The sequence below is a fragment of the Pelobates fuscus genome, chromosome 6 (assembly GCF_036172605.1).
Source record: "Pelobates fuscus isolate aPelFus1 chromosome 6, aPelFus1.pri, whole genome shotgun sequence".
Taxonomy (NCBI): domain Eukaryota; kingdom Metazoa; phylum Chordata; class Amphibia; order Anura; family Pelobatidae; genus Pelobates; species Pelobates fuscus.
The window spans coordinates 7,583,443-7,605,942 of record NC_086322.1 but is presented as its reverse complement, the minus strand read 5'-3'; the positions used below and the strand labels follow the sequence as shown (position 1 = coordinate 7,605,942).

Here is a 22,500-nt window from a genome sequence, read left to right as displayed (position 1 = left end):
CTCATATTCTGCATGCTATCACCATGTTGAAAATAAAGTAAAGATGTGCATAGGAGAAATTAATTATAAATAGTCTTGAGCAAAATAATGTTTGGGGAGGTTGGCCTGGTTCCATAACTTGAATCCACAGCCGAACGTAACGACTGCCTTGAATTTACCTTCACAGTTTTATTCATCGATACATTCAGGCGTGTACTGGAAGGAATTTGATTCAAACCTACCCTCTCCAACACATATTTGCACATGTCTAAGTATGAATAAAAATAGAATTCCGTATGTCAAAACATATATTTTTTCCCCCTTTGTTTGTTGTTAACAAAGATTTTGCAGTCTTAAGAAAGACTTTGCAGTCTAAAAAGCGTCATCTGAGCAGTTAGGACTTGCATTAATGACTTACGATAAACCATTGATTTTAAATGGTTGATAATGAAAACAACACATTTTTTATGATTTCTCTCATACAATTCTAAGTAAAAGCTAAACTTGTATTAATATAAGATGTTAGCTTTGAAAGGTGATATCAGAAGCACCAGGAAATATATATATTGATGGTGGCATGCCAACATCTTCTCTGTGGAGCACTTGAAGGGTTTTGCTACAAATGATTTTTGCTGACTATATTAAACACAGTTGGAAGCTACGTGTTTCAAAAAAAAACAGCAATTGCTTGGGCTCGGACGATTTGAACCCGGGACCTCTCGCACCCAAAGCGAGAATCATTCCACTAGACCAACGAGCCATTACATTAGTTGGGTTTTAGGAAAAAAATTGCCAGACTAACGCGCCAGACAGCGTTTGTGTTCTCAAAATAGAAACAAAGTTTTCGTTTTGAAGTGAGGATTTAAAATTTCCTCAATAGGATCTGTTTTTCCAATATCATTTTCATTGTATGGGTAAATTAACAGTTGAGGTTTATGTACGATGGTGATAAATCATATTGACAGTTGTCAAAGTTGAGTCTGTTTCTGGTCAAATTGCTGGGGAAGACTTAAAATGTCCATTCATTTCTTAATTGTTTATGAGGGCTTTGTTGGTTTATTAGAAATTTGTGGTTCAAATATATGTTGGAAAAGCACATGAAGGATTCAACTTTCTTTCTCATATTCTGCATGCTATCACCATGTTCAAAATAAAGTAAAGATGTGCAGAGGAGAAATTAATTATAAATAGTCTTGTGCAAAATAATGTTTGGGGAGGTTGGCCTGGTTCCATAACTTGAATCCACAGCCGAACGTAACGACTGCCTTGAATTTACCTTTACAGTTTTATTCATCGATACATTCAGGTGTGTACTGGAAGGAATTTGATTCAAACGTACCCTCTCCAACACATATTTGCACATGTCTAAGTATGAATAAAAATAGAATTCCGTATGTCAAAACATATATTTTTTTCCCCTTTGTTTGTTGTTAACAAAGATTTTGCAGTCTTAAGAAAGACTTTGCAGTCTTAAAAGCGTCATCTGAGCAGTTAGGACTTGCATTAATGACTTACGATAAACCATTGATTTTAAATGGTTGATAATGAAAACAACAGATTTTTTATGATTTCTCTCATACAATTCTAAGTAAAAGCTAAACTTGTATTAATATAAGATGTTAGCTTTGAAAGGTGATATCAGAAGCACCAGGAAATATATATATTGATGGTGGCATGCCAACATCTTCTCTGTGGAGCACTTGAAGGGTTTTGCTACAAATGATTTTTGCTGACTATATTAAACACAGTTGGAAGCTACGTGTTTCAAAAGAAAAACACCAATTGCTTGGGCTCGTCCGGGATTTGAACCCGGGACCTCTCGCACCCAAAGCGAGAATCAAACCCCTAGACCAACGAGCCATTACATTAGTTGGATTTTAGGAAAAAAATTGCCAGACTAACGCTCCAGACAGCGTTTGTGTTCTCAAAATAGAAACAAAGTTTTCGTTTTGAAGTGAGGATTTTAAAATTCCTCAATAGGATCTGTTTTTCCAATATCATTTTCATTGTATGGGTGAATTAACAGTTGAGGTTTATGTACGATGGTGATAAATCATATTGACAGTTGTCAAAGTTGAGTCTGTTTCTGGTCAAATTGCTGGGGAAGACTTAAAATGTCCATTCATTTCTTAATTGTTTATGAGGGCTTTGTTGGTTTAGGAGAAATTTGTGGTTCAAATATATGTTGGAAAAGCACATGAAGGATTTAACTTTCTTTCTCATATTCTGCATGCTATCACCATGTTGAAAATAAAGTAAAGATGTGCAGAGGAGAAATTAATTATAAATAGTCTTGTGCAAAATAATGTTTGGGGAGGTTGGCCTGGTTCCATAACTTGAATCCACAGCCGAACGTAACGACTGCCTTGAATTTACCTTTACAGTTTTATTCATCGATACATTCAGGCGTGTACTGGAAGGAATTTGATTCAAACCTACCCTCTCCAACACATATTTGCACATGTCTAAGTATGAATAAAAATAGAATTCCGTATGTCAAAACATATATTTTTTCCCCTTTGTTTGTTGTTAACAAAGATTTTGAAGTCTTAAGAAAGACTTTGCAGTCTTAAAAGCGTCATCTGAGCAGTTAGGACTTGCATTAATGACTTACGATAAACCATTGATTTTAAATGGTTGATAATGAAAACAACACATTTTTTATGATTTCTCTCATACAATTCTAAGTAAAAGCTAAACTTGTATTAATATAAGATGTTAGCTTTGAAAGGTGATATCAGAAGCACCAGGAAATATATATATTGATGGTGGCATGCCAACATCTTCTCTGTGGAGCACTTGAAGGCTTTTGCTACAAATGATTTTTGCTGACTATATTAAACACAGTTGGAAGCTACGTGTTTAAAAAAAAAAAAACGCAATTGCTTGGGCTCGTCCGGGATTCGAACCCGGGACCTCTCACACCCAAAGCGAGAATCATACCCCTAGACCAACGAGCCATTACATTAGTTGGGTTTTAGGAAAAAAATTGCCAGACTAACGCGCCAGACAGCGTTTGTGTTCTCAAAATAGAAACAAAGTTTTCGTTTTGAAGTGAGGATTTTAAATTTCCTCAATAGGATCTGTTTTTCCAATATCATTTTCATTGCATGGGTAATTTAACAGTTGAGGTTTATGTACGATGGTGATAAATCATATTGACAGTTGTCAAAGTTGAGTCTGTTTCTGGTCAAATTGCTGGGGAAGACTTAAAATGTCCATTCATTTCTTAATTGTTTATGAGGGCTTTATTGGTTTAGGAGAAATTTGTGGTTCAAATATATGTTGGAAAAGCACATGAAGGATTGAACTTTCTTTCTCATATTCTGCATGCTATCACCATGTTGAAAATAAAGTAAAGATGTGCATAGGAGAAATTAATTATAAATAGTCTTGAGCAAAATAATGTTTGGGGAGGTTGGCCTGGTTCCATAACTTGAATCCACAGCCGAACGTAACGACTGCCTTGAATTTACCTTCACAGTTTTATTCATCGATACATTCAGGCGTGTACTGGAAGGAATTTGATTCAAACCTACCCTCTCCAACACATATTTGCACATGTCTAAGTATGAATAAAAATAGAATTCCGTATGTCAAAACATATATTTTTTTCCCCTTTGTTTGTTGTTAACAAAGATTTTGCAGTCTTAAGAAAGACTTTGCAGTCTAAAAAGCGTCATCTGAGCAGTTAGGACTTGCATTAATGACTTACGATAAACCATTGATTTTAAATGGTTGATAATGAAAACAACACATTTTTTATGATTTCTCTCATACAATTCTAAGTAAAAGCTAAACTTGTATTAATATAAGATGTTAGCTTTGAAAGGTGATATCAGAAGCACCAGGAAATATATATATTGATGGTGGCATGCCAACATCTTCTCTGTGGAGCACTTGAAGGGTTTTGCTACAAATGATTTTTGCTGACTATATTAAACACAGTTGGAAGCTACGTGTTTCAAAAGAAAAACACCAATTGCTTGGGCTCGTCCGGGATTTGAACCCGGGACCTCTCGCACCCAAAGCGAGAATCATACCCCTAGACCAACGAGCCATTACATTAGTTGGGTTTTAGGAAAAAAATTGCCAGACTAACGCGCCAGACAGCGTTTGTGTTCTCAAAATAGAAACAAAGTTTTCGTTTTGAAGTGAGGATTTTAAATTTCCTCAATAGGATCTGTTTTTCCAATATCATTTTCATTGTATGGGTAAATTAACAGTTGAGGTTTATGTACGATGGTGATAAATCATATTGACAGTTGTCAAAGTTGAGTCTGTTTCTGGTCAAATTGCTGGGGAAGACTTAAAATGTCCATTCATTTCTTAATTGTTTATGAGGGCTTTGTTGGTTTAGGAGAAATTTGTGGTTCAAATATATGTTGGAAAAGCACATGAAGGATTCAACTTTCTTTCTCATATTCTGCATGCTATCACCATGTTGAAAATAAAGTAAAGATGTGCAGAGGAGAAATTAATTATAAATAGTCTTGTGCAAAATAATGTTTGGGGAGGTTGGCCTGGTTCCATAACTTGAATCCACAGCCGAACGTAACGACTGCCTTGAATTTACCTTTACAGTTTTATTCATCGATACATTCAGGTGTGTACTGGAAGGAATTTGATTCAAACGTACCCTCTCCAACACATATTTGCACATGTCTAAGTATGAATAAAAATAGAATTCCGTATGTCAAAACATATATTTTTTTCCCCTTTGTTTGTTGTTAACAAAGATTTTGCAGTCTTAAGAAAGACTTTGCAGTCTTAAAAGCGTCATCTGAGCAGTTAGGACTTGCATTAATGACTTACGATAAACCATTGATTTTAAATGGTTGATAATGAAAACAACAGATTTTTTATGATTTCTCTCATACAATTCTAAGTAAAAGCTAAACTTGTATTAATATAAGATGTTAGCTTTGAAAGGTGATATCAGAAGCACCAGGAAATATATATATTGATGGTGGCATGCCAACATCTTCTCTGTGGAGCACTTGAAGGGTTTTGCTACAAATGATTTTTGCTGACTATATTAAACACAGTTGGAAGCTACGTGTTTCAAAAGAAAAACACCAATTGCTTGGGCTCGTCCGGGATTTGAACCCGGGACCTCTCGCACCCAAAGCGAGAATCAAACCCCTAGACCAACGAGCCATTACATTAGTTGGGTTTTAGGAAAAAAATTGCCAGACTAACGCTCCAGACAGCGTTTGTGTTCTCAAAATAGAAACAAAGTTTTCGTTTTGAAGTGAGGATTTTAAAATTCCTCAATAGGATCTGTTTTTCCAATATCATTTTCATTGTATGGGTGAATTAACAGTTGAGGTTTATGTACGATGGTGATAAATCATATTGACAGTTGTCAAAGTTGAGTCTGTTTCTGGTCAAATTGCTGGGGAAGACTTAAAATGTCCATTCATTTCTTAATTGTTTATGAGGGCTTTGTTGGTTTAGGAGAAATTTGTGGTTCAAATATATGTTGGAAAAGCACATGAAGGATTTAACTTTCTTTCTCATATTCTGCATGCTATCACCATGTTGAAAATAAAGTAAAGATGTGCAGAGGAGAAATTAATTATAAATAGTCTTGTGCAAAATAATGTTTGGGGAGGTTGGCCTGGTTCCATAACTTGAATCCACAGCCGAACGTAACGACTGCCTTGAATTTACCTTTACAGTTTTATTCATCGATACATTCAGGCGTGTACTGGAAGGAATTTGATTCAAACCTACCCTCTCCAACACATATTTGCACATGTCTAAGTATGAATAAAAATAGAATTCCGTATGTCAAAACATATATTTTTTCCCCTTTGTTTGTTGTTAACAAAGATTTTGAAGTCTTAAGAAAGACTTTGCAGTCTTAAAAGCGTCATCTGAGCAGTTAGGACTTGCATTAATGACTTACGATAAACCATTGATTTTAAATGGTTGATAATGAAAACAACACATTTTTTATGATTTCTCTCATACAATTCTAAGTAAAAGCTAAACTTGTATTAATATAAGATGTTAGCTTTGAAAGGTGATATCAGAAGCACCAGGAAATATATATATTGATGGTGGCATGCCAACATCTTCTCTGTGGAGCACTTGAAGGCTTTTGCTACAAATGATTTTTGCTGACTATATTAAACACAGTTGGAAGCTACGTGTTTAAAAAAAAAAAAACGCAATTGCTTGGGCTCGTCCGGGATTCGAACCCGGGACCTCTCACACCCAAAGCGAGAATCATACCCCTAGACCAACGAGCCATTACATTAGTTGGGTTTTAGGAAAAAAATTGCCAGACTAACGCGCCAGACAGCGTTTGTGTTCTCAAAATAGAAACAAAGTTTTCGTTTTGAAGTGAGGATTTTAAATTTCCTCAATAGGATCTGTTTTTCCAATATCATTTTCATTGCATGGGTAATTTAACAGTTGAGGTTTATGTACGATGGTGATAAATCATATTGACAGTTGTCAAAGTTGAGTCTGTTTCTGGTCAAATTGCTGGGGAAGACTTAAAATGTCCATTCATTTCTTAATTGTTTATGAGGGCTTTATTGGTTTAGGAGAAATTTGTGGTTCAAATATATGTTGGAAAAGCACATGAAGGATTGAACTTTCTTTCTCATATTCTGCATGCTATCACCATGTTGAAAATAAAGTAAAGATGTGCATAGGAGAAATTAATTATAAATAGTCTTGAGCAAAATAATGTTTGGGGAGGTTGGCCTGGTTCCATAACTTGAATCCACAGCCGAACGTAACGACTGCCTTGAATTTACCTTCACAGTTTTATTCATCGATACATTCAGGCGTGTACTGGAAGGAATTTGATTCAAACCTACCCTCTCCAACACATATTTGCACATGTCTAAGTATGAATAAAAATAGAATTCCGTATGTCAAAACATATATTTTTTTCCCCTTTGTTTGTTGTTAACAAAGATTTTGCAGTCTTAAGAAAGACTTTGCAGTCTAAAAAGCGTCATCTGAGCAGTTAGGACTTGCATTAATGACTTACGATAAACCATTGATTTTAAATGGTTGATAATGAAAACAACACATTTTTTATGATTTCTCTCATACAATTCTAAGTAAAAGCTAAACTTGTATTAATATAAGATGTTAGCTTTGAAAGGTGATATCAGAAGCACCAGGAAATATATATATTGATGGTGGCATGCCAACATCTTCTCTGTGGAGCACTTGAAGGGTTTTGCTACAAATGATTTTTGCTGACTATATTAAACACAGTTGGAAGCTACGTGTTTCAAAAGAAAAACACCAATTGCTTGGGCTCGTCCGGGATTTGAACCCGGGACCTCTCGCACCCAAAGCGAGAATCATACCCCTAGACCAACGAGCCATTACATTAGTTGGGTTTTAGGAAAAAAATTGCCAGACTAACGCGCCAGACAGCGTTTGTGTTCTCAAAATAGAAACAAAGTTTTCGTTTTGAAGTGAGGATTTTAAATTTCCTCAATAGGATCTGTTTTTCCAATATCATTTTCATTGTATGGGTAAATTAACAGTTGAGGTTTATGTACGATGGTGATAAATCATATTGACAGTTGTCAAAGTTGAGTCTGTTTCTGGTCAAATTGCTGGGGAAGACTTAAAATGTCCATTCATTTCTTAATTGTTTATGAGGGCTTTGTTGGTTTAGGAGAAATTTGTGGTTCAAATATATGTTGGAAAAGCACATGAAGGATTCAACTTTCTTTCTCATATTCTGCATGCTATCACCATGTTGAAAATAAAGTAAAGATGTGCAGAGGAGAAATTAATTATAAATAGTCTTGTGCAAAATAATGTTTGGGGAGGTTGGCCTGGTTCCATAACTTGAATCCACAGCCGAACGTAACGACTGCCTTGAATTTACCTTTACAGTTTTATTCATCGATACATTCAGGCGTGTACTGGAAGGAATTTGATTCAAACCTACCCTCTCCAACACATATTTGCACATGTCTAAGTATGAATAAAAATAGAATTCCGTATGTCAAAACATATATTTTTTCCCCTTTGTTTGTTGTTAACAAAGATTTTGAAGTCTTAAGAAAGACTTTGCAGTCTTAAAAGCGTCATCTGAGCAGTTAGGACTTGCATTAATGACTTACGATAAACCATTGATTTTAAATGGTTGATAATGAAAACAACACATTTTTTATGATTTCTCTCATACAATTCTAAGTAAAAGCTAAACTTGTATTAATATAAGATGTTAGCTTTGAAAGGTGATATCAGAAGCACCAGGAAATATATATATTGATGGTGGCATGCCAACATCTTCTCTGTGGAGCACTTGAAGGGTTTTGCTACAAATGATTTTTGCTGACTATATTAAACACAGTTGGAAGCTACGTGTTTCAAAAGAAAAACACCAATTGCTTGGGCTCGTCCGGGATTTGAACCCGGGACCTCTCGCACCCAAAGCGAGAATCATACCCCTAGACCAACAAGCCATTACATTAGTTGGGTTTTAGGAAAAAAATTGCCAGACTAACGCGCCAGACAGCGTTTGTGTTCTCAAAATAGAAACAAAGTTTTCGTTTTGAAGTGAGGATTTTAAATTTCCTCAATAGGATCTGTTTTTCCAATATCATTTTCATTGTATGGGTAAATTAACAGTTGAGGTTTATGTACGATGGTGATAAATCATATTGACAGTTGTCAAAGTTGAGTCTGTTTCTGGTCAAATTGCTGGGGAAGACTTAAAATGTCCATTCATTTCTTAATTGTTTATGAGGGCTTTGTTGGTTTAGGAGAAATTTGTGGTTCAAATATATGTTGGAAAAGCACATGAAGGATTCAACTTTCTTTCTCATATTCTGCATGCTATCACCATGTTGAAAATAAAGTAAAGATGTGCAGAGGAGAAATTAATTATAAATAGTCTTGTGCAAAATAATGTTTGGGGAGGTTGGCCTGGTTCCATAACTTGAATCCACAGCCGAACGTAACGACTGCCTTGAATTTACCTTTACAGTTTTATTCATCGATACATTCAGGCGTGTACTGGAAGGAATTTGATTCAAACCTACCCTCTCCAACACATATTTGCACATGTCTAAGTATGAATAAAAATAGAATTCCGTATGTCAAAACATATATTTTTTCCCCTTTGTTTGTTGTTAACAAAGATTTTGAAGTCTTAAGAAAGACTTTGCAGTCTTAAAAGCGTCATCTGAGCAGTTAGGACTTGCATTAATGACTTACGATAAACCATTGATTTTAAATGGTTGATAATGAAAACAACACATTTTTTATGATTTCTCTCATACAATTCTAAGTAAAAGCTAAACTTGTATTAATATAAGATGTTAGCTTTGAAAGGTGATATCAGAAGCACCAGGAAATATATATATTGATGGTGGCATGCCAACATCTTCTCTGTGGAGCACTTGAAGGGTTTTGCTACAAATGATTTTTGCTGACTATATTAAACACAGTTGGAAGCTACGTGTTTCAAAAGAAAAACACCAATTGCTTGGGCTCGTCCGGGATTTGAACCCGGGACCTCTCGCACCCAAAGCGAGAATCATACCCCTAGACCAACGAGCCATTACATTAGTTGGGTTTTAGGAAAAAAATTGCCAGACTAACGCGCCAGACAGCGTTTGTGTTCTCAAAATAGAAACAAAGTTTTCGTTTTGAAGTGAGGATTTTAAAATTCCTCAATAGGATCTGTTTTTCCAATATCATTTTCATTGTATGGGTGAATTAACAGTTGAGGTTTATGTATGATGGTGATAAATCATATTGACAGTTGTCAAAGTTGAGTCTGTTTCTGGTCAAATTGCTGGGGAAGACTTAAAATGTCCATTCATTTCTTAATTGTTTATGAGGGCTTTGTTGGTTTATTAGAAATTTGTGGTTCAAATATATGTTGGAAAAGCACATGAAGGATTCAACTTTCTTTCTCATATTCTGCATGCTATCACCATGTTGAAAATAAAGTAAAGATGTGCAGAGGAGAAATTAATTATAAATAGTCTTGTGCAAAATAATGTTTGGGGAGGTTGGCCTGGTTCCATAACTTGAATCCACAGCCGAACGTAACGACTGCCTTGAATTTACCTTCACAGTTTTATTCATCGATACATTCAGGCGTGTACTGGAAGGAATTTGATTCAAACCTACCCTCTCCAACACATATTTGCACATGTCTTAGTATGAATAAAAATAGAATTCCGTATGTCAAAACATATATTTTTTCCCCTTTGTTTGTTGTTAACAAAGATTTTGCAGTCTTAAGAAAGACTTTGCAGTCTTAAAAGCGTCATCTGAGCAGTTAGGACTTGCATTAATGACTTACGATAAACCATTGATTTTAAATGGTTGATAATGAAAACAACACATTTTTTATGATTTCTCTCATACAATTCTAAGTAAAAGCTAAACTTGTATTAATATAAGATGTTAGCTTTGAAAGGTGATATCAGAAGCACCAGGAAATATATATATTGATGGTGGCATGCCAACATCTTCTCTGTGGAGCACTTGAAGGCTTTTGCTACAAATGATTTTTGCTGACTATATTAAACACAGTTGGAAGCTACGTGTTTAAAAAAAAAAAAACGCAATTGCTTGGGCTCGTCCGGGATTCGAACCCGGGACCTCTCACACCCAAAGCGAGAATCATACCCCTAGACCAACGAGCCATTACATTAGTTGGGTTTTAGGAAAAAAATTGCCAGACTAACGCGCCAGACAGCGTTTGTGTTCTCAAAATAGAAACAAAGTTTTCGTTTTGAAGTGAGGATTTTAAATTTCCTCAATAGGATCTGTTTTTCCAATATCATTTTCATTGCATGGGTAATTTAACAGTTGAGGTTTATGTACGATGGTGATAAATCATATTGACAGTTGTCAAAGTTGAGTCTGTTTCTGGTCAAATTGCTGGGGAAGACTTAAAATGTCCATTCATTTCTTAATTAATTATGAGGGCTTTATTGGTTTAGGAGAAATTTGTGGTTCAAATATATGTTGGAAAAGCACATGAAGGATTGAACTTTCTTTCTCATATTCTGCATGCTATCACCATGTTGAAAATAAAGTAAAGATGTGCATAGGAGAAATTAATTATAAATAGTCTTGAGCAAAATAATGTTTGGGGAGGTTGGCCTGGTTCCATAACTTGAATCCACAGCCGAACGTAACGACTGCCTTGAATTTACCTTCACAGTTTTATTCATCGATACATTCAGGCGTGTACTGGAAGGAATTTGATTCAAACCTACCCTCTCCAACACATATTTGCACATGTCTAAGTATGAATAAAAATAGAATTCCGTATGTCAAAACATATATTTTTTTCCCCTTTGTTTGTTGTTAACAAAGATTTTGCAGTCTTAAGAAAGACTTTGCAGTCTAAAAAGCGTCATCTGAGCAGTTAGGACTTGCATTAATGACTTACGATAAACCATTGATTTTAAATGGTTGATAATGAAAACAACACATTTTTTATGATTTCTCTCATACAATTCTAAGTAAAAGCTAAACTTGTATTAATATAAGATGTTAGCTTTGAAAGGTGATATCAGAAGCACCAGGAAATATATATATTGATGGTGGCATGCCAACATCTTCTCTGTGGAGCACTTGAAGGGTTTTGCTACAAATGATTTTTGCTGACTATATTAAACACAGTTGGAAGCTACGTGTTTCAAAAGAAAAACACCAATTGCTTGGGCTCGTCCGGGATTTGAACCCGGGACCTCTCGCACCCAAAGCGAGAATCATACCCCTAGACCAACGAGCCATGACATTAGTTGGGTTTTAGGAAAAAAATTGCCAGACTAACGCGCCAGACAGCGTTTGTGTTCTCAAAATAGAAACAAAGTTTTCGTTTTGAAGTGAGGATTTTAAATTTCCTCAATAGGATCTGTTTTTCCAATATCATTTTCATTGTATGGGTAAATTAACAGTTGAGGTTTATGTACGATGGTGATAAATCATATTGACAGTTGTCAAAGTTGAGTCTGTTTCTGGTCAAATTGCTGGGGAAGACTTAAAATGTCCATTCATTTCTTAATTGTTTATGAGGGCTTTGTTGGTTTAGGAGAAATTTGTGGTTCAAATATATGTTGGAAAAGCACATGAAGGATTCAACTTTCTTTCTCATATTCTGCATGCTATCACCATGTTGAAAATAAAGTAAAGATGTGCAGAGGAGAAATTAATTATAAATAGTCTTGTGCAAAATAATGTTTGGGGAGGTTGGCCTGGTTCCATAACTTGAATCCACAGCCGAACGTAACGACTGCCTTGAATTTACCTTTACAGTTTTATTCATCGATACATTCAGGCGTGTACTGGAAGGAATTTGATTCAAACCTACCCTCTCCAACACATATTTGCACATGTCTAAGTATGAATAAAAATAGAATTCCGTATGTCAAAACATATATTTTTTCCCCTTTGTTTGTTGTTAACAAAGATTTTGAAGTCTTAAGAAAGACTTTGCAGTCTTAAAAGCGTCATCTGAGCAGTTAGGACTTGCATTAATGACTTACGATAAACCATTGATTTTAAATGGTTGATAATGAAAACAACACATTTTTTATGATTTCTCTCATACAATTCTAAGTAAAAGCTAAACTTGTATTAATATAAGATGTTAGCTTTGAAAGGTGATATCAGAAGCACCAGGAAATATATATATTGATGGTGGCATGCCAACATCTTCTCTGTGGAGCACTTGAAGGGTTTTGCTACAAATGATTTTTGCTGACTATATTAAACACAGTTGGAAGCTACGTGTTTCAAAAGAAAAACACCAATTGCTTGGGCTCGTCCGGGATTTGAACCCGGGACCTCTCGCACCCAAAGCGAGAATCATACCCCTAGACCAACAAGCCATTACATTAGTTGGGTTTTAGGAAAAAAATTGCCAGACTAACGCGCCAGACAGCGTTTGTGTTCTCAAAATAGAAACAAAGTTTTCGTTTTGAAGTGAGGATTTTAAAATTCCTCAATAGGATCTGTTTTTCCAATATCATTTTCATTGTATGGGTAATTTAACAGTTGAGGTTTATGTATGATGGTGATAAATCATATTGACAGTTGTCAAAGTTGAGTCTGTTTCTGGTCAAATTGCTGGGGAAGACTTAAAATGTCCATTCATTTCTTAATTGTTTATGAGGGCTTTGTTGGTTTATTAGAAATTTGTGGTTCAAATATATGTTGGAAAAGCACATGAAGGATTCAACTTTCTTTCTCATATTCTGCATGCTATCACCATGTTGAAAATAAAGTAAAGATGTGCAGAGGAGAAATTAATTATAAATAGTCTTGTGCAAAATAATGTTTGGGGAGGTTGGCCTGGTTCCATAACTTGAATCCACAGCCGAACGTAACGACTGCCTTGAATTTACCTTCACAGTTTTATTCATCGATACATTCAGGCGTGTACTGGAAGGAATTTGATTCAAACCTACCCTCTCCAACACATATTTGCACATGTCTTAGTATGAATAAAAATAGAATTCCGTATGTCAAAACATATATTTTTTCCCCTTTGTTTGTTGTTAACAAAGATTTTGCAGTCTTAAGAAAGACTTTGCAGTCTTAAAAGCGTCATCTGAGCAGTTAGGACTTGCATTAATGACTTACGATAAACCATTGATTTTAAATGGTTGATAATGAAAACAACACATTTTTTATGATTTCTCTCATACAATTCTAAGTAAAAGCTAAACTTGTATTAATATAAGATGTTAGCTTTGAAAGGTGATATCAGAAGCACCAGGAAATATATATATTGATGGTGGCATGCCAACATCTTCTCTGTGGAGCACTTGAAGGCTTTTGCTACAAATGATTTTTGCTGACTATATTAAACACAGTTGGAAGCTACGTGTTTAAAAAAAAAAAAACGCAATTGCTTGGGCTCGTCCGGGATTCGAACCCGGGACCTCTCACACCCAAAGCGAGAATCATACCCCTAGACCAACGAGCCATTACATTAGTTGGGTTTTAGGAAAAAAATTGCCAGACTAACGCGCCAGACAGCGTTTGTGTTCTCAAAATAGAAACAAAGTTTTCGTTTTGAAGTGAGGATTTTAAATTTCCTCAATAGGATCTGTTTTTCCAATATCATTTTCATTGCATGGGTAATTTAACAGTTGAGGTTTATGTACGATGGTGATAAATCATATTGACAGTTGTCAAAGTTGAGTCTGTTTCTGGTCAAATTGCTGGGGAAGACTTAAAATGTCCATTCATTTCTTAATTGTTTATGAGGGCTTTGTTGGTTTATTAGAAATTTGTGGTTCAAATATATGTTGGAAAAGCACATGAAGGATTCAACTTTCTTTCTCATATTCTGCATGCTATCACCATGTTGAAAATAAAGTAAAGATGTGCAGAGGAGAAATTAATTATAAATAGTCTTGTGCAAAATAATGTTTGGGGAGGTTGGCCTGGTTCCATAACTTGAATCCACAGCCGAACGTAACGACTGCCTTGAATTTACCTTCACAGTTTTATTCATCGATACATTCAGGCGTGTACTGGAAGGAATTTGATTCAAACCTACCCTCTCCAACACATATTTGCACATGTCTAAGTATGAATAAAAATAGAATTCCGTATGTCAAAACATATATTTTTTTCCCCTTTGTTTGTTGTTAACAAAGATTTTGCAGTCTTAAGAAAGACTTTGCAGTCTTAAAAGCGTCATCTGAGCAGTTAGGACTTGCATTAATGACTTACGATAAACCATTGATTTTAAAAGGTTGATAATGAAAACAACACATTTTTTATGATTTCTCTCATACAATTCTAAGTAAAAGCTAAACTTGTATTAATATAAGATGTTAGCTTTGAAAGGTGATATCAGAAGCACCAGGAAATATATATATTGATGGTGGCATGCCAACATCTTCTCTGTGGAGCACTTGAAGGGTTTTGCTACAAATGATTTTTGCTGACTATATTAAACACAGTTGGAAGCTACGTGTTTCAAAAGAAAAACACCAATTGCTTGGGCTCGTCCGGGATTTGAACCCGGGACCTCTCGCACCCAAAGCGAGAATCATACCCCTAGACCAACGAGCCATTACATTAGTTGGGTTTTAGGAAAAAAAATACCAGACTAACGCGCCAGACAGCGTTTGTGTTCTCAAAATAGAAACAAAGTTTTCGTTTTGAAGTGAGGATTTTAAATTTCCTCAATAGGATCTGTTTTTCCAATATCATTTTCATTGTATGGGTAAATTAACAGTTGAGGTTTATGTACGATGGTGATAAATCATATTGACAGTTGTCAAAGTTGAGTCTGTTTCTGGTCAAATTGCTGGGGAAGACTTAAAATGTCCATTCATTTCTTAATTGTTTATGAGGGCTTTATTGGTTTAGGAGAAATTTGTGGTTCAAATATATGTTGGAAAAGCACATGAAGGATTGAACTTTCTTTCTCATATTCTGCATGCTATCACCATGTTGAAAATAAAGTAAAGATGTGCATAGGAGAAATTAATTATAAATAGTCTTGAGCAAAATAATGTTTGGGGAGGTTGGCCTGGTTCCATAACTTGAATCCACAGCCGAACGTAACGACTGCCTTGAATTTACCTTCACAGTTTTATTCATCGATACATTCAGGCGTGTACTGGAAGGAATTTGATTCAAACCTACCCTCTCCAACACATGTTTGCACGTCTAAGTATGAATAAAAATAGAATTCCGTATGTCAAAACATATATTTTTTTCCCCTTTGTTTGTTGTTAACAAAGATTTTGCAGTCTTAAGAAAGACTTTGCAGTCTTAAAAGCGTCATCTGAGCAGTTAGGACTTGCATTAATGACTTACGATAAACCATTGATTTTAAATGGTTGATAATGAAAACAACACATTTTTTATGATTTCTCTCATACAATTCTAAGTAAAAGCTAAACTTGTATTAATATAAGATGTTAGCTTTGAAAGGTGATATCAGAAGCACCAGGAAATATATATATTGATGGTGGCATGCCAACATCTTCTCTGTGGAGCACTTGAAGGGTTTTGCTACAAATGATTTTTGCTGACTATATTAAACACAGTTGGAAGCTACGTGTTTCAAAAACAAAACACCAATTGCTTGGGCTCGTCCGGGATTTGAACCCGGGACCTCTCGCACCCAAAGCGAGAATCATACCCCTAGACCAACGAGCCATTACATTAGTTGGGTTTTAGGAAAAAAATTGCCAGACTAACGCGCCAGACAGCGTTTGTGTTCTCAAAATAGAAACAAAGTTTTCGTTTTGAAGTGAGGATTTTAAATTTCCTCAATAGGATCTGTTTTTCCAATATCATTTTCATTGTATGGGTAAATTAACAGTTGAGGTTTATGTACGATGGTGATAAATCATATTGACAGTTGTCAAAGTTGAGTCTGTTTCTGGTCAAATTGCTGGGGAAGACTTAAAATGTCCATTCATTTCTTAATTGTTTATGAGGGCTTTGTTGGTTTAGGAGAAATTTGTGGTTCAAATATATGTTGAAAATAACAACTCAAAAAACACGGTGTAATAAATATCAAAAAAATAAATAAAACGGGCAGCAACACACATATACAAGCGACTAGATCTGAGTGTAGGCTCACGAAATAAAATGCATGTGCGCACCTAAATAAACAGAAAAAGTAAACAAAAATGTTTATACCAGTATAAATGTATTTATTATTAGATGATTAATAAAAAAGATAGCCAGATAACTCTACAATTAGTAAAATTGATATAATATGTGGTATATAGTAGAATATAGCTATCTAGAAATATAAAAAATCATACAGTAATATAGACATGAAAAAATTAGTAGCATAAAAATGAAACAGCTCAATAGAAGTACCTAGCCTCGGTGGGGGCCCCCACCGAGGTGTAAACCGGAGGAATATTCGGGAGCAGGACGAGATCCGACGTGTAGGGAGAATAATGCTGAACCGCGGTCGGAATCTTCTAAAAAGACCGCGGTAAATAAAGAAGGCACTCCAGCAGGGAACGTGTTGCACCACGGTCGGTGCCTTCAAAAAAGACCGCGGTGTACGAAGACCAGCCGGCAGCAGAACACGCTTCAAGTGAATACTCACGGAGATTCCTGCACCCGACCTCTTCCTGCAACGGCTGATCAGGGTGTCGAGTTTAACAGCTGTGGCTCATCGACGCGTTTCGTCCCGCCCACGGGACTTTCTCAAGATGCAGGAACAGCCACAGTTCAAACTTTATATACACCCACCAATTAACCATTAAATGCAAAGTTAATGAACAAAAAATGAATAAAGATGAATAGAAATAGCAACTAAAATAATAAACAAAGCTACCTATAGAGCACACAGAGGAAAAGGGTGAATCCCTGAGACATCCATGTACATACATGAATTTAAAAAACATAAAAGACCAAAATGTACCAATAAACATCTATAGTAAAGAACCCCTGTAACTTAAGGGGACAGATGCTGATCGTGTACATAAATGACAGTCAGCTTCAAGAGTGGTCTAGAATCATCAATATTAATAATATGTAATATATCTCATGATATTTATACAGAAAGATATCTGTACCAAATCAAAAGTCAGCATAGAAAAAATGCAAATATAAGCAAACAAAACGAACCAGATGGGTTTGGAGCGCGATCTATAATCGTAGGTGCTTATGGTAAGTACCCCCTAATATTTGCACAGAACCATCTGATCAGGACCCACAAAAGAAAACCACAGAACCAGCATAAAGGTATATGGATATGAATAAATGTGAAATACAAAAAGAAAAACCAATAATAGTAAAGCCCTTAGAATAGATCTAGCTCCTCATTCAGGCCGTTGGGTGTCATGGTATTCAACCTAAAAATCCACATGGATTCGCATTTGATAAGTTCCCTCTTCCTCTTGGCCAAATCTTGGAATGGGGGAATATGCGTTAGGCCCAATAACCTGATGCCAGAAGGGTTATTATCGTGAAAAGTAAAAAAGTGTCGAGCTACTGAGGATTTGCAGTTGTTACGAATTATAGCTGTTCTGTGTTCGCGGAACCTACATTTCAAGGGTCTTATTGTTTGGCCCACATACTGCCGATCACAGGGACAGATTAACAAGTATACAACAAAGGAGGTGTTACAATTGATATCTGATTGAACGAAAAAATATTCAGAGCTATTAAACGGGCTAAAACTTGAGATAGAATGCCAAATATAGCCACATGTCAAACATTTGGTGTGACCACAACGTTTACTTGTGAGGCCCTTATTTGTCAGTGTCGTTTTCCTCTCTTTGTGGCACGGCAGTTTGGAGGGTGCTAGAATGTTCTTCAAGCTAGGTGCTTTCCTGAATGTAACTCTTGGTGAGTCCGAGATGCAAAAGGATAGCCAAGGATCTTTCCTCAAAATGGGCCAGTACTTATGAAGGATCTCAATGATGTCATCATACGCTTTATTAAATGAAGTTGTAAAGATAGGTGTAGTACCCTTACCAACTTCCTTAGTGCTGATGTTAAACTTAGCTGTCTTGTATTTCGGGACTTGAACATTGTCCAAAAGTTGGAGAATCATATAGTGCTCCTCTGTGTGTAGTTTCTGCTCGTGGTATGTACTTGCGGGGGATTGCCTTGAGCTGGGAAGATCCAAAACTTGATTCCCAAGGATGGGGGTATCACCATAGTTAAGCCCCTTCAGATAAGCATTCAAAATCTTATACGGTGGATAGGACTTTTCAACGAAGCGTTGACATAGAACAAATGATTCTCTTTCATAATCAGACAGAAACGAACAGTTCCGTTTGATTCTAATGAATTGTCCCAGTGGGATGTTATGGATCCATGTGGGATGATGACAGCTGTTAGCGTGTAAGTAACCGTTTACATCCACACTCTTTTGGAAAGTTTTGGTGATGATTCTACTCCCAAGCCCTGTAAGAGTTAGGTCTAAAAAATCAATTGTGGACCTGTGTTTCTTGTGCGTGAAGGAAAGACCCCATCTGTTGTTGTTAATGTAGGTCATGAAGTTGTCTATATCTTTCCAATCACCCCTCCAGACAATTAAAATATCATCGATAAATCTTCGATATAGGGCGAGCCGCTCCATCCAGTATGGTTCCGCAAAGATCATTTCTTGTTCCCAATGGCCCATAAACAAGTTCGCGTAGGAGGGAGCGAAACTCGCCCCCATCGCAGTTCCCTTCTTTTGTATAAAGAACTTTCCATTAAATTCAAAATAATTGTGTTTCAACATAAATTCCGTAAAACTGATAATGAATTGTGATTGTTTCTCTGGGAGGAGTGGATCTGCTCCTAGATAAAGGGAGAGGGCTTTTAAGCCCAAAGTGTGGTCAATGTTTGAATAGAGGGCTGCTACGTCTATCGTCAGCCAACAATAGTGCTCAGACCATTCAATCTCCTTAACTAGGGACAACACATGTCCTGTGTCTTTCACAAAGGATGGCAGATGGGGAACGTATCTCTGCAGATGGAAATCCACCCATTTGGAGATAGGAGAGATCAATGAATTTATACCCGATATAATGGGGCGGCCCGGGGGGTTGGTAAGGGACTTGTGCACTTTAGGCAAATGGTAAAAAATGGGAACCTCTCCTTGTGCTGACAGAAAAAAGCTCCTTTCTTTTTTATCGATGGCCCCGCACAGTGAGGCTGCTTCTATGAGGTCTCTCAGTTCGCCCTTGAAACGCAAAGTGGGATCACTTCCCAGGACCTCATAGTAATCCCTATTTTCGAGTATTCGCTCTGATTCCTTCAGATAAGCAGTTCTATCCAACAAAACAATCCCCCCTCCCTTGTCCGCCCCTTTAATAACAAGGTTATTTTCGTTTTGAAGTGAGGATTTTAAAATTCCTCAATAGGATCTGTTTTTCCAATATCATTTTCATTGTATGGGTAATTTAACAGTTGAGGTTTATGTATGATGGTGATAAATCATATTGACAGTTGTCAAAGTTGAGTCTGTTTCTGGTCAAATTGCTGGGGAAGACTTAAAATGTCCATTCATTTCTTAATTGTTTATGAGGGCTTTGTTGGTTTATTAGAAATTTGTGGTTCAAATATATGTTGGAAAAGCACATGAAGGATTCAACTTTCTTTCTCATATTCTGCATGCTATCACCATGTTGAAAATAAAGTAAAGATGTGCAGAGGAGAAATTAATTATAAATAGTCTTGTGCAAAATAATGTTTGGGGAGGTTGGCCTGGTTCCATAACTTGAATCCACAGCCGAACGTAACGACTGCCTTGAATTTACCTTTACAGTTTTATTCATCGATACATTCAGGCGTGTACTGGAAGGAATTTGATTCAAACCTACCCTCTCCAACACATATTTGCACATGTCTAAGTATGAATAAAAATAGAATTCCGTATGTCAAAACATATATTTTTTCCCCTTTGTTTGTTGTTAACAAAGATTTTGAAGTCTTAAGAAAGACTTTGCAGTCTTAAAAGCGTCATCTGAGCAGTTAGGACTTGCATTAATGACTTACGATAAACCATTGATTTTAAATGGTTGATAATGAAAACAACACATTTTTTATGATTTCTCTCATACAATTCTAAGTAAAAGCTAAACTTGTATTAATATAAGATGTTAGCTTTGAAAGGTGATATCAGAAGCACCAGGAAATATATATATTGATGGTGGCATGCCAACATCTTCTCTGTGGAGCACTTGAAGGGTTTTGCTACAAATGATTTTTGCTGACTATATTAAACACAGTTGGAAGCTACGTGTTTCAAAATAAAAACACCAATTGCTTGGGCTCGTCCGGGATTTGAACCCGGGACCTCTCGCACCCAAAGCGAGAATCATACCCCTAGACCAACAAGCCATTACATTAGTTGGGTTTTAGGAAAAAAATTGCCAGACTAACGCGCCAGACAGCGTTTGTGTTCTCAAAATAGAAACAAAGTTTTCGTTTTGAAGTGAGGATTTTAAAATTCCTCAATAGGATCTGTTTTTCCAATATCATTTTCATTGTATGGGTAATTTAACAGTTGAGGTTTATGTATGATGGTGATAAATCATATTGACAGTTGTCAAAGTTGAGTCTGTTTCTGGTCAAATTGCTGGGGAAGACTTAAAATGTCCATTCATTTCTTAATTGTTTATGAGGGCTTTGTTGGTTTATTAGAAATTTGTGGTTCAAATATATGTTGGAAAAGCACATGAAGGATTCAACTTTCTTTCTCATATTCTGCATGCTATCACCATGTTGAAAATAAAGTAAAGATGTGCAGAGGAGAAATTAATTATAAATAGTCTTGTGCAAAATAATGTTTGGGGAGGTTGGCCTGGTTCCATAACTTGAATCCACAGCCGAACGTAACGACTGCCTTGAATTTACCTTCACAGTTTTATTCATCGATACATTCAGGCGTGTACTGGAAGGAATTTGATTCAAACCTACCCTCTCCAACACATATTTGCACATGTCTTAGTATGAATAAAAATAGAATTCCGTATGTCAAAACATATATTTTTTTCCCCTTTGTTTGTTGTTAACAAAGATTTTGCAGTCTTAAGAAAGACTTTGCAGTCTTAAAAGCGTCATCTGAGCAGTTAGGACTTGCATTAATGACTTACGATAAACCATTGATTTTAAATGGTTGATAATGAAAACAACACATTTTTTATGATTTCTCTCATACAATTCTAAGTAAAAGCTAAACTTGTATTAATATAAGATGTTAGCTTTGAAAGGTGATATCAGAAGCACCAGGAAATATATATATTGATGGTGGCATGCCAACATCTTCTCTGTGGAGCACTTGAAGGGTTTTGCTACAAATGATTTTTGCTGACTATATTAAACACAGTTGGAAGCTACGTGTTTCAAAAACAAAACACCAATTGCTTGGGCTCGTCCGGGATTTGAACCCGGGACCTCTCGCACCCAAAGCGAGAATCATACCCCTAGACCAACGAGCCATTACATTAGTTGGGTTTTAGGAAAAAAATTGCCAGACTAACGCGCCAGACAGCGTTTGTGTTCTCAAAATAGAAACAAAGTTTTCGTTTTGAAGTGAGGATTTTAAATTTCCTCAATAGGATCTGTTTTTCCAATATCATTTTCATTGTATGGGTAAATTAACAGTTGAGGTTTATGTACGATGGTGATAAATCATATTGACAGTTGTCAAAGTTGAGTCTGTTTCTGGTCAAATTGCTGGGGAAGACTTAAAATGTCCATTCATTTCTTAATTGTTTATGAGGGCTTTGTTGGTTTAGGAGAAATTTGTGGTTCAAATATATGTTGGAAAAGCACATGAAGGATTCAACTTTCTTTCTCATATTCTGCATGCTATCACCATGTTGAAAATAAAGTAAAGATGTGCATAGGAGAAATTAATTATAAATAGTCTTGTGCAAAATAATGTTTGGGGAGGTTGGCCTGGTTCCATAACTTGAATCCACAGCCGAACGTAACGACTGCCTTGAATTTACCTTCACAGTTTTATTCATCGATACATTCAGGCGTGTACTGGAAGGAATTTGATTCAAACCTACCCTCTCCAACACATATTTGCACATGTCTAAGTATGAA

General features: G+C 36.1%; 7 non-coding genes across 7 annotated transcripts; all 7 read right to left on the bottom strand.

The window, feature by feature from the left end:
* Positions 1–3,967: 3,967 nt before the first annotated feature.
* On the bottom strand, positions 3,968–4,039 carry TRNAP-UGG (transfer RNA proline (anticodon UGG)). The gene has a single exon. It is a non-coding gene; the product is annotated as a tRNA-Pro (tRNA).
* Positions 4,040–7,267: 3,228 nt separating this feature from the next.
* TRNAP-UGG (transfer RNA proline (anticodon UGG)) lies at positions 7,268–7,339 on the bottom strand. Its single transcript has one exon. It is a non-coding gene; the product is annotated as a tRNA-Pro (tRNA).
* Positions 7,340–9,465: 2,126 nt separating this feature from the next.
* TRNAP-UGG (transfer RNA proline (anticodon UGG)) lies at positions 9,466–9,537 on the bottom strand. Its single transcript has one exon. It is a non-coding gene; the product is annotated as a tRNA-Pro (tRNA).
* A 2,128-nt stretch (positions 9,538–11,665) lies between these two features.
* Positions 11,666–11,737, bottom strand: TRNAP-UGG (transfer RNA proline (anticodon UGG)). Its single transcript has one exon. It is a non-coding gene; the product is annotated as a tRNA-Pro (tRNA).
* Positions 11,738–14,964: 3,227 nt separating this feature from the next.
* Positions 14,965–15,036, bottom strand: TRNAP-UGG (transfer RNA proline (anticodon UGG)). The gene has a single exon. It is a non-coding gene; the product is annotated as a tRNA-Pro (tRNA).
* A 1,026-nt stretch (positions 15,037–16,062) lies between these two features.
* TRNAP-UGG (transfer RNA proline (anticodon UGG)) lies at positions 16,063–16,134 on the bottom strand. The gene has a single exon. It is a non-coding gene; the product is annotated as a tRNA-Pro (tRNA).
* Positions 16,135–21,812: 5,678 nt separating this feature from the next.
* Positions 21,813–21,884, bottom strand: TRNAP-UGG (transfer RNA proline (anticodon UGG)). The gene has a single exon. It is a non-coding gene; the product is annotated as a tRNA-Pro (tRNA).
* Between the last annotated feature and the right edge of the window lie 616 nt (positions 21,885–22,500).